Genomic DNA, 13021 nt, shown 5'->3' with positions numbered 1-13021 from the left:
ATGATTTTAAAAAAAATAATCGATTGATCAAAATGAAAGTATGAAAATAGGTGGTGATCAAATTTGTAGGTCACCACAAATAAAAAATGGATAAAGAATCATAGGGTTTTCTTTTTCTTTTTGTTTTCTTCGCGAGAGTACATGGACAAAACCTCCAAGTCTCGCCAGAAGCGGCAAGATTGGTCATTTTGAAGTTTCTAAAATTATCTTATTTGTGATGATCATCGACACTATGGACGGTGAAATAATCTGAACCTTTTAACGTTGACCAAATTGGGTCGGAAGAATCGCCTCCATAATAAGTTTTTGTAAAAGTTGATCTGGATTAGTCAGTAAATAGATCGAATATCAATGATTAATTTAAATAATAATAATCTAAACCTTTTAATGCTAAAAAAATGTAATCTGAACCTTTTCAGTTTGCATCAACACAAACTTAAGGGGTGATTAAGCTCTTTAAGTTTGATAACCAATTTTTTTTTAATTTGATAACTATTTCTAAATATTTTTAATGAATTTTTTATTTTTAAATAAAATTGTAACTATTTTAATATTTTGAATTAATTTCATAAGTTTTAATTATATTTATTTTATTTTTTTGAATTAATATAATAGCAAAATATGTAATATTTTGAATTGAATTGGATAAATTATGGCCCATCACCAAGAGTCTTTTTTAAAAAAATTAGAAAATAAAAAATTTGATAAACTATTTTGGAGAGATGACATTGCTATTATCTTCCATTTCTTTTGGAGAGACCCTATACTATTTCGATCTTGTATCACAATTTGCGACAAAATTGATATCAAAATGTTTATATTTTTTCTCGTATTTTTTCTCAATTTCATTTTTCATGAAATCCACTCAAAATTGATAAAAATCTATCCAAAGTTTCAACGTTATACTGCTTTGATCTCCTCTGCAATCGTATGATAAGGTTAATTTCCAGATACATTGTTTGTCTTCTTAGAAGAATTCTTCTCTCTCTATATTTGCAAACAAACACCTCAAAATTCTCGTCTACCAATAAGATCAATTTATTTGTCGATTGTAAATATAATAAATTAAAAAAATTAATATATATTATGCACTTAATGACAAAGTGATAGGACTGTTACAATCAATAAATAGAATGATCTAATTATAAATTCTTAAAATATAATAATTAAATTGTAAACTCATTCATAGTAGAACGACAATATCGTCATAAAACCAAAAAGAAAATGAAACAAGATAAACGCGGGTCGCAACCAGAAACTCGAGCAAAATCGCTCGACTCACTCCCCATTGATAAATCTTTTCACTATCTTTCCACTTTACAATCAGACTTTCGATCATCAACAACAAGAAACAGAAAATCGCACGGTTGGGCAGGGAAATGGAGCGTCCCATAGAAGAAAAATTGCAGAAAGCTCGGATCTTTTTCTCTCTCTATATATATGTATTTACACACCCATTTTCTCTCAACCAAACATAAAAAGCTCGGTACTTCATCAATGGCGCCAATCGTCTTCAAGCGTCTGAAAAGGACTGATATAGAGAAACGGATGACGCTCCCGAGCAAGTCCCTCAAGTGTTTCCCTCCTTTAAGCGGCGATAAGCACGTGGTGGATTTTCATGTCCGAGACGAGTGCGGCCGCGTTTGGAAGTTCCGGATTTACACTCGCAAAAGGGACAAAAAGTACCCGAAGCCGGTTCTTACCAAGGGGTGGCGAGAGTTCGTCTGCAGCAAACAGCTTGGGGTCGATGACAGCGTTGCGTTTTACATGGATAAAGAGGCAGCCGGCTGTGTTGAGTATCGTGTCCAAGTTTATAAAGCTGTTAGAGTATTTGGGGTCGTTTTCCGACATGAACCAAGTCTCTGCTAGCATATTTTGTATATGTTTTTTCGCAAGTAAGATGATAAACAAACCCTCTACTGAGTTGAGTTTCAACTAGTTCTTAGGATCTCTTGTAATTATTGACTAAAAATGCATTGAAAATACACTCGGAGTAGGCAATATATGTCGACCTCTAGCTTGATCAATTTTCTTTTTGACTGATTTCTAATTTTTAATAGTGTATCCGACTATAATTTTCTCCTCAAAAATACATTTGATAGGATATTCAATGTCACCGTTTATAAATTTTAAGTCCTTCATTTTTCTTTTCGACTTTTCTTTTAGAATTTTTACATTCTAGCCCTTAAACTTTAATTAGGATTTCCAAATTGACATAATTGATTAGGTTAACAATTACAGTCTACACCTTAGGTTTATTTTCATTTTAGTTCCTTAATTAGGGGATGATTCAATTTGGGTTTTCGCATGAAAATGCTCGATCGCTCAAATTGATTATGAAATTCAATAATTTGATAAAAAATAATAATAGGATTAATATTAGAGACTTCATTAGGTTCTTTAATTTCATAATCTAACACTTTAGGTTAAGGAATCCTTTAATAAACTCACCTAGCATAATTTGGTTCTTAAACTTGTTGATTGAATGTATTTCTTTTTCAAATAACAAGGCAATGTTGATTTAATAAGGAGTTAATGATGTATCAACCGCATTATGCTTAGGGGTGACTGCTGGTAATTCCCGAAGTAGATGGACATCCTTTTCAAAACCCCTTATTTTTTAAATTTTGAGGCAGTGTCTGGTTATTGGGCACAACAACTGATCTCCTACATTCATGCTAGGGGTGAACATTATTGGATTTAATAAACGAGCACCCTCTTCAACTTTACATCTATAATGATTTCAAAATTAAATAAAACTTCAAACTCTAAATTTAAAATTTTAAAATAGGATAATCAACTAGGTACCAATTTCTGGGCGATTTAGGGTGCTAACTCTTCCCCACACGTAACTGACTCCCGAACCTATTTTCTGGTTTTAAAAGACCCTAAACCTAGTAATTTGATAAAAATAAAATGTTTTATTAAAATTACTCAGTTTCTATAGTGTTCCAACTGCTACTTAAAATGGTTGGTGGTGACTCCCAATATTTCTTAAAATCATTTAAAAAAACATTTTCAAAACCCTATCGTTGTAACTCCCAACCTTAAAATGGTCAGCCTTTCCCCCCGAGGGGTCAGTTGCGACAACGAGTATCGAAAAAAATTATAAAGGTGTAAGCTATTAGGTTTAGTGTGTCTCTAAAGTACAGTAGTCACAAGTCTCACATCACAAGTCAAAAACATAATATGGTTCAATAAAAAATATTAAAAAATATTCACAGTCCGATTAATATGCAAATGAATATGTACTCATACATTTTACACCGTCCGAAAAGTAGGTTTTCCATAACATCTCTACTAACATCATCCGAAATGGGGTCTGACTAGAAAGGAGGATTCTGATGTGAAATTCACACCGTCATATGAACATGCTGAACTTTCTCTATCAATCTCAGTCTAGTATGATATTATAACATGATATATATCTGATTTCTGATATGATCCGATCCAAATATAAAAAAAATTTATATAATCACATAATTTGAATGCATAACATAAAGTTTGAATCCTAAAGATCAACATGCATTACATAGCATTTATCGGAATTGCATCTAATGCAAACAATTATGCTTTCATTTCAATTTCAAATCAATCAATTGATCAGTACAAAATAAATATAGTGTCGTACAGAAACATGCCTTGACAAAATAACTATAACGACAATCATGACGTCTCCCACGATCAGCTCGAATAGTGGGTCAGACTAAAACCAATTCTTACGGAATAATTTAATAATAATTTATTAACCTAATCAAAGTCAAAAACATATTGGAGCTAAGGTATTAACTATTACTCACGGTTAATTCCGGTAACACGGGTTGATTCAAAATTAGCGGGTAATGACGGAGGAGACGGTAAATCTGATTTAGCGGGTAAAGACCCAAAATTTTTATTTTCTTTGCAAAAAGGCCAATGAAATTCCTAAAAATTTAAATTTAGTCCTTAAGTCCAATTTAGGTATTTGAACAAATTTCCCCAAATTATAGGGTTTTCAATTTGGGATAAAAATGGGGTGTTACACAAACCAGCATATATGGGTTAGAATCCACTTATATATAGTGTAAAGTTTTGTACTTTTTTTATGACCATTGAATTTGGGGAAATCAAAGGCTGAGATTAACGGTAAAAAATGAGAAGATAATATATTCACTAAAAGAACAATGAGTTAATTTTAACTATTGATTTAAATGTGTAAAACTAAAATGTTTTACACTATATAATTAGATCCTAGTCATATATCTATATATATATAGGGTTAGGATCCACTTACAATATTTAAAACTCTTTTACTTTTTGTTAAGTTGTATGATTAGTTTTTCTGTTAGAGAGTTAGTTATTTCTTGTTAAAGTAGTTAAGCTAGTTTAAGTTTCATAGACTTCTTGTATATAAACCAATGTTTACTTTCATTTCATATATGAGAAATATCAGAAATTTTTCCAGTTATGCACGATTTAACAGTTTTCGTTCTTTTAGTATCGTTGGATGAGGGAAAATCAAAGGCTAAGATCAATTCTTTGTTTTTTTTTCAGTGAATATATTTTCATTTTTTTACTGTTAGTTTCAACATTTGATTTCACCTCGTCCAACGATCTTAAAAAAGTTTAAAACTTTTTAGTTTTACATAGTGTAAACGGATCTTGTCTCATATATATATAAAATATTTTTATTCAAAAAGATATGGAATTAACTAAAAATTATATAGAGATATGACAGTATAACAATTATCCGAAAATTTATATAAAAATTATATTACTACACTGAGTCAAATCGAATTGAAGAATTTTTACTTTAAATTTTGAACTCGACTTGATTCGACTTCAGCTTCTATAAAATCTAACCTAACCTAATCCAAATTTAACTTATTTATTTTTTTAAAAAATCAACCTCATCAAATTGGATAAATCAAAATCCGTTACATTAAGTTTCATTCCTAGCTTTGCTCTCTCTTTTGAACGCAAGTCAGCGTGATATGGCTGTTCGCTGTTGGCAAACATCGCGCGAGTACATTGCTAAAACTGAGTAAAATACCTCCGACTCTTGCTGGACACACCACAAGGTTGGTCCCATGTATGGAAGTTTCTACACTTAATTAAATCAAATATCCGCTTCTATTCATAATAAATCTCGATGTTGACGTAAGCATAACATTACCTCACCTATGACGTATTCGCAAATAGGGATGGACATTGGACCCGAACCCGACGGGTTTCAACTCGACTCAATCTGATCGGGTCATGTTTTTTTTTTAAAAAATCAGGTTCGGGTCAGATTTTTTTAAGTGTGATATTCGGGTCGGAGTCGGGTTTAGGGTGAAAAATATCCGACACGACACAAAAAAATATAATTTTATCTTATATATTTAAAAATAATTACAATAATACCCTTATATATATATTTTTTCAATTAAGTCACTATTTTTATTAAATAAAAATAATATTTTTTATTATTTTGGGTCAGATCGGATCGGACCGGATTTCTAAATTATATGTCGGGTCAGGTTCGGATCGAACAAAATTTTATTTTGATCGAGTCGAGTCTTGAATGGAAGATCCTTTATTCTCGCGCCGACCCATATCCATCCCTATTCTCGAATGTTAGAAAATTTCGCACATTAAGAAATTGATTTTCCGAAAAGGCAGAGATGAACGCGAGTGGCAATCAGAAAATATAGCAAAATGGCGCTACCCACTGCCGACTCGCCCAGTTTTCTACTACTACACAATTACATGGACAAAGAACAAGCCGCCATTGTCAAAGCGGACAGTGATATTTTATTCGACCCTGAGCTAGAGGATAAAATATTATGAACGATTTATTTTTAAGTAAAGAGTTAATTGCATCATACATCCCCAATCTATGAATCATTTTAAATCAGTCCTTAAACTTTTAAATATTTCAATTTCATCCATGAACTATGACTATCGTTCTAAATCAGTACTTAAACTTTTAATATTTCATTTTATCTCCAAACTACGATCTTCATTCTAAATTAATCCCCAAACTTTTAAACATTCGATCTAATCCTAAATTATACGTTATACTAATCATATCCCTTGTTAATAAAATCATTAAACCAAGTTATACTATTATACGTTTGAAAAAATATAAATTTAGGTTAAACTATGGTTGAAACGGATTCATATGTGGGTGAATTTGAGGATAAAATTGATGATGCAAAAGTTTAGGAACCATAGTTTGGGGATGAAATTGAAATGATCTAAAGTTTAAGGATTAATTTAGAATGAGAGTCATATTTTGGGTTGAAATTGAAATATTTAAAAATTTAAGGATTAATTTAAAATGAGAGTACAGTTTAAATACATATGACGCAATTAACTCTTAAATAAATATTGAATGTTGTTAATAAATATATATAAATAAATAAAAAGTGGACAAAACTGTTCTAATTATTTTGCTTATGTTTTGGCTCATCAAATACTGTTTCTTTTGCTCTGCCTTGGCTCATAGGTGTGCCGATTCGAGCTATTTGCTGATCCGTTCACTACAGAAGTAAAATTTCAGATTCGAGAATTAATTACGCATGACTTAAATATCATATCAATATTATTCATTAAAATACATCAACCAACATTGTAAAGAACCTATAATCAGGGTTTCAAATTGTAGTCACGGTCACGTTTTCGGTTATTTCGAATTTACTATGATTGTGGCCGTCGGGCGCTATTGGACGCTATTACGGGTGTAATAGGTAACTCAAACGGCGGCAAAACTGCTATATCACGGACGAAATCCCGATTTCAGAACGTTTTTTGAAACCCTGCCTATAATATACAACTTTAACACATTACGATATCGACATGTGAATAGGAAAGGAAGAGAGAAGATAAACGCGAGCCACTCTCCGAAACCGCTGCAAAATCGCTCTACCCACTGCCGACTGACAAATATTTTCATCATTTTGAGACCTTTTTTCCACGCACATTCGAAGCAGGGGCCACGTGTAAAATCTATATTGGATCAGAACACTGAAAACCTGATTGCTAGGGATATTCTCTTCTCTATATTAAGCCCCCCTTCGTTTCTGCTATATCAAGAAGCTTAAGCAAGTAGTCCTTCCTCCTTCATCAATGGCACCCATCGTGTTAAAGAGTCTAAAGAAGACTGACATCGAGAAACGAATGACCCTCCCCAGCAAGTCCCTCAAGTCCTTCCCTCCCCTGGATGGCAATGCGCATATGGTGGATTTTCATGTTCGAGACGAGCGCCGCCGTGTTTGGAAGTTCCGAATCTACACTCGAAAGAACGACAAAAAGTACCGTAAGCCGGTTCTTACCAAGGGGTGGCGAGAGTTCGTTTGCAGCAAACGGCTTTGTGTCGGCGACAGGGTTGCGTTTTACATGGACAAAGAAGAAGCCGGGAGTGTTAAGTATCGTGTCCAAGTGGAGAAGACGGTTAAAATATTTGGTGCTGTATTTGGTCATCAACCAATTCGGTGCTAGCATAATTTAGTACTACGTAATAATCTTACATGCTGTGTGTTTTATAATACGCTTGGCCTTTGTTTTTTACTCTGTTGTTGTAGGAGAAGCTGTAATTCTGATCTAAAATGCCTTTGCAAATACTTTGAGTAGTGATATAAATATGAATGGAGCTAATTACTAATCATAAATTGAAAGTTTATCAATAAATTCGTACGACCTCAGTGGTTAAAAGAATTATTGTTATTCCTAGAGGTCATGAGTTCGAGTACCAACAACTGTAGTAAAATAATTGAGCGTTAAATGATTGAGAGTATTTAGAATAAATACTACTCTATAATCACCGACTCCGCATCAGCAATTTATTATCCTGGTAACGATCGTTACCAACGAGTGATTAGTTTATTATAAATTGACTATATTAATGACTAAATCTTTATTTTTGAAATGTCAGTGGAGAAAAACAAAATTTACTCAAACAACAATGACCATTTATATAGTTTACCATAATTTTAAATCTTTCTCCAAGATAGCCCTTCAAAACAGTTACTTCTGTTATGTTTTTCCCACCAAATCCCACCATACGGCCAAAATCAGCTAACCGGTGTTCTCGTGACATGGTTTCGGTTTAAATTGGATTCAAATCTCGGGTAGAATTGCGATTCCCTTCTACATCCATGAACTCGTCTTTTTAGACTTGTTCCGAGTTCAGAGCGAATCTAGGATCGTGTCCATGTTCCGGTGAAATAGAATAGGGCGGCATTCCCCTGAGAATCAAGGTTTTCGAAAATTTTCTTTTAAACGTTTAGGGTTAGAGTATGGCGGTCGTCCGAGAGCGGAGCGAGGGTATGTCCTCGGATAATATTAAGGGGTTGGTTTTAGCGCTTTCTTCGAGTTTATTTATCGGGGCAAGCTTCATCGTTAAGAAAAAGGGTTTGAAGAAAGCTGGTGCTTCTGGCAACAGGGCAGGTACTGCAATTCCATCAAAGTTTTATACTGAATTGCTATTTTATGCTAAAATGAAACTGTTTTATTGGTTCTTATGCTGGAGTTGGAGGGTATTCTTACTTGCTTGAGCGGCTTTGGTGGGCAGGCATGATAACAAGTAAGTTTTATAGATTTCTCATTGATCATTAACTTCATATCTCTTGGGTTTTTCATTCATATTGAAAACTCTTTCTTTATGTTCCTTTTCACTTTTTTATTTTCAGATATTATCCCTGAAAGATGATCTTATAGATGCTATCTAACAGGAATTAAAAACTGGATGCGCTTTTCAATTGTGTATCATGCATATATAGAAAAATATATTATTTCATTCTGTACTTATAAGGACTAATTAAACCCTGCATTATCTTTAAATTTAATGAGCTGTTTGGTTGCTTGAGGTTCATGATTGTTGAAGAAGAAAGTGGTTTACTTTAACACTGGTAACTGGTTTTGCAACAGTGGTCGTGGGTGAAATTGCTAATTTTGCAGCTTATGCATTTGCACCAGCTATACTGGTCACTCCTCTAGGTTCGCTCAGCATCATTATCAGACAATGTAATTTTTTACTCAAATTTAGGTTTGAGATTTTATTGTTGATAGCTAATCATCGTTTCTCTTGCAGTGCGGCACTTGCACATGTCATTTTGGGGGAAAGATTACATACTTTTAGGATTCTTGGTTGTGTTTTGTGTGTTGTAGGCTCCACAACAATTGTATTGCATGCTCCCCAAGAACGTCAGATTGAATCAGTTACAAAGTTTGGGATCTTGCTACAGAGCCAGGTTTCATTTTCTTAATAATATTGCTGTTAGCTCTTTACATATTTTCTGCTGTAAATTGTTGAACTGCAATTAAAGAAAATAATCTTAGTTCCTCTTTGGTCTTTCTTTCAGGGTTTCTGCTTTACACAGCTTTGGTCTTAACAGCTGTTTTTATACTCCAATTTGTTCCACAATATGGACAGACACATATTATGGTTTACATTGGAGTTTGCTCTCTTGTCAGTTCTATTTCTGTATGCATCAATACTAAGCTGTTGATGACTTATTTCTGTTTTCATTCCGATGTTATCCCCCCACCTGATGGTTATTTCTAATATTGGCCTTTGACTGGTGATGAGTGTTAAAGCAGTTGGTATTGTCTTGAAGTTAACCTTTTCAGGAATTAAACATGGGCCTTACTTTAGTTGTGATTGCTTGCGTTCTTACCCAAATGAATTATTTAAACAAGGTAATGGTTACTTTTCTTTTTTTCCCTTTTGTTACTCTCTCTTTCTCTCAATGTATACTCTTGCCCTTTTCTCATGAATAATTTTGACATGGCCCTTCAAACAAAGAAAACAAAGAGAATGTAATATTATCATTTTAAATGGAAGCCTTGTTCATTTTCATGTCAAAAATTGCTTATGAATGTTCTTGTATATGGTTTTCTGTATCATTGGTCTAAACATTAAATCAGTTGAAATTTATCTATTTATGATTTTCTTTCTCTGGGAAACAGTTTCCTCAAACCTTGATTTTTTTTATTTGTATTTTTTCTTCATAATTGCATGCACTTGATACTTTCAACACTACTGAGGTTTCTCCCATATACTATGTTATGTTTACTTCACTGACCATTTTGGCTAGTGTAATCATGTTTAAGGTAATTTTCTAGTCATTGATGGTATCAGAATGGTTCAAAAAAGCTACTATCATGTTCAAAATATCTTGATACTGCCTATCACCTCCCACAAGCCTTTTTCAGGCATTATCTCAATTAAATTGCCTTCAGCATGCAACAAGTTGCTTAACCCGATACGTATGATGTATGCTTTTTTTAGGGGAAGGGAACTCTTATGTGCAGTGCGGAATCTTTTGGTGATTCTGGCAATTCCTTCATATAGTGGCCCTGTTTATGACTGTTATGATATGAAAGTGACCTCCTATTTGGTTCCCTCGATGTTCTAGTTTGCTGCTGCGCCTTTACAGCTGCTTCCTTTTACTTTTAAATTGAAGTTTGAGCAGCTTACTTGATAACTGCATTCTATATCTCAGTTTTTTATTTGGACAGAACTTGAAATTACCTGATTGAAGTTTAATTCTTCTTATATCAGGACTGGGATGGGCAGAGTCCAACTCAGATCATAACAGAGATATGCGGGTTCATGACAATCCTTTCAGGAACTTTTCTTCTGCATAAAACCAAAGATATGGTTGATGGTATGTTCTCAGGAACCCTGAATCATGAACTCCTGTTGGAAGAGGAAGAATGTTTTACGTAGTTAAGAAACATTTATCGTGCTAATGAATTACGTTTAATCAGGTCCAGGTTTGTCAACATCTTTGTCAATGAGGACGTTAAAGAATGAAGAAGAGGATGGTTTTGGCGAAGGCATCCCTCTTAAGCAGCAGGATACGTAGGGGGATATCGTAATCCGAATTCTAACGTCGGTCACTGCCTTTCCTTCAAAAACTCGAAATAGCTGCGACCCGGAGAAACCTGTTTGATGCTAACTTGTAATATTCATTATTCGGAGGAGGTGAGAATATCTTTGGCTCTTTGGCCGTCTCCCTCTGGCTTCAAGCATGTGTAGATTGAAGTTTTTTTGCCTTGTATACAGGAAATATGGCCCTGTGTAATGTTGAGCACAGTGGCTATGGCTATACATAGTGTTTTATATTTTGCTTTGTTCTGCCAACTCTGTCCATTGGATTCTCACCGTGCCAACCAGGAAAGCCCCATAAAGGAATCAAATTCAATACAATCCCTTATCTTTTGATCTTATTCCCTGTGCTTTAATGAAAATACGGAAGAAGATGAACGGATGTTCATGTTATGCGACAAATATTTATTGGGCGTTATCTTTTTTTTTCCTTTTGGTTGCCCCTTGTTTCAAAGTTTTGCCATGACTAATTTGAATCGACCTGGATCACACACTTGATTTTTTTGGGTAAATTTCTCAACGAAGATTTTATGTATACACAAGTTATCTTTTTAATAGATGTAACATATCTTTTTATAATGGACACGTTTTAGACACAAAATAAATTTATAGTTTAATTTTTTTTATAGCTATAATGTCAAAATTAGCCCAAACGTTTATTAAAATGGTCATTTTAACCTTTATTCTTACTTTTGGAGATTTTGAAGATTCTTAATGTTTAACTGAACAGTCATTTTGGCTATTTTTTTAAATATTTTGATCTTCCATGTTTCATTTTTAAAGTAAAAAAAACTCATACTTTAAAATATTAACGGTTTGTTAATTTATCACAATGAGACGTTGTCTAAAATAATCATGAGATAACTTGAACACTACGTAAGCCGAACGTGAGTTGTGAGTCGTAACGGGGATTCAAATTGTGGTTGTGGTCGCGTTTTCGGCCGCGTTGCGTTTATCGCGGTCGCGAATGTAACGGAGGCTATTGCGGTCACTGCGGGTGTCGCGGACGTGAATATTTTTTAAATTCGCACAACTTATTATAAAATATAGTAATTATAATAATAATTGTAGAAATCATTTTTAATGATTTTTAGAGTATTCTGTAACACTTATAGATTTTTATTAATACATAAACATAATTATCATCATTAATTATTTTTATATTTACTTATAAATTTCTTAAGAATATTATATTAACTCATAACAAATAAAAAAATAAAAAATATTGAATAAATAATAAAATTTAAAATATAAATGTGACAACTAAAATAATGATCAAATCGACTATCCACACTGACCCTCCTTAAATTTTCCACATCTAACAGTTTGACATCAAACCCTTTTCCCACGATATTTACTCAATTATGTAATAATTAAAACAAGAATCATCCACATAACAGTTGGTCTGAACTGTTCTGAATTACAATTGGTCCTTGATTTTCACGAGAAGCATTTGCAACTGCAAAATATTGTACACACTCTTTACTATTACCCACTGTTGGATCTTTCTTTTCCAAAACATCCCGTGCTAATCCAACGGTTTAAGAAAAGTTAAAAACATGAGGAGAGTTTTATTATGTTTAGGGTATATCCACATAGAAAAAGAGGAACCAAAGAGGAAAGTTGTTTCTGTTCATAGGTTCACAAAGCTTACTCCCTCGCACTGAACAGAGAAACAGATGAAACCAACGCCTGTCGGAAGTATCAGCTCCAGCGGTGGTAGTGGTGGTGAAGGGAGTCGAGCTGAACTTGCCCGCTTCCGCTCAGCGCCAACCACTTGGTTGGAAGCTCTTCTCGAGGAAGACGAAGAGGACCCTTTAACGGGAATTAACGGGAAAAATGGTTCGTTATAGCCGCGATATAACGGCCGTTATACCGATACACGGCCGTTTTTTGAATCCCTGCCGTAACCCAATAACATCGAAGGACTCGGAAGAAAAAAATAAGTGGCTTTACCAACCGAAAACATGGAAGAGATTAAACCCTTGGCAAACACTGCGAAAACGAAACTAAAACAAGCATCGCTCTTGTGGGAGGAAGGTTTCAGAGAAGCATGTTGTCTTCACAGAGTTATAATTCTTTGCAGCAGGTTTCTTCCATTGCTTTCTTTTTCACTAACTGTTCTCCTTTGTTTTCATTTTTTTCCCCGGTAACCCAAAGCTC

General features: G+C 33.8%; 1 pseudogene; it reads left to right on the top strand.

The window, feature by feature from the left end:
* The first annotated feature begins 8209 nt into the window (after nt 1-8209).
* Nucleotides 8210-10928, top strand: LOC120203387 (annotated as a pseudogene).
* Nucleotides 10929-13021: the final 2093 nt, after the last annotated feature.

The sequence above is a fragment of the Hibiscus syriacus genome, unplaced genomic scaffold, assembly GCF_006381635.1.
Source record: "Hibiscus syriacus cultivar Baekdansim isolate YM2019G1 unplaced genomic scaffold, ASM638163v2 tig00009942_pilon, whole genome shotgun sequence".
In the NCBI taxonomy this organism is placed as follows: domain Eukaryota; kingdom Viridiplantae; phylum Streptophyta; class Magnoliopsida; order Malvales; family Malvaceae; genus Hibiscus; species Hibiscus syriacus.
Note: the sequence above shows the minus strand (reverse complement) of the source record. Positions and strands in the feature narration are given on the sequence as shown.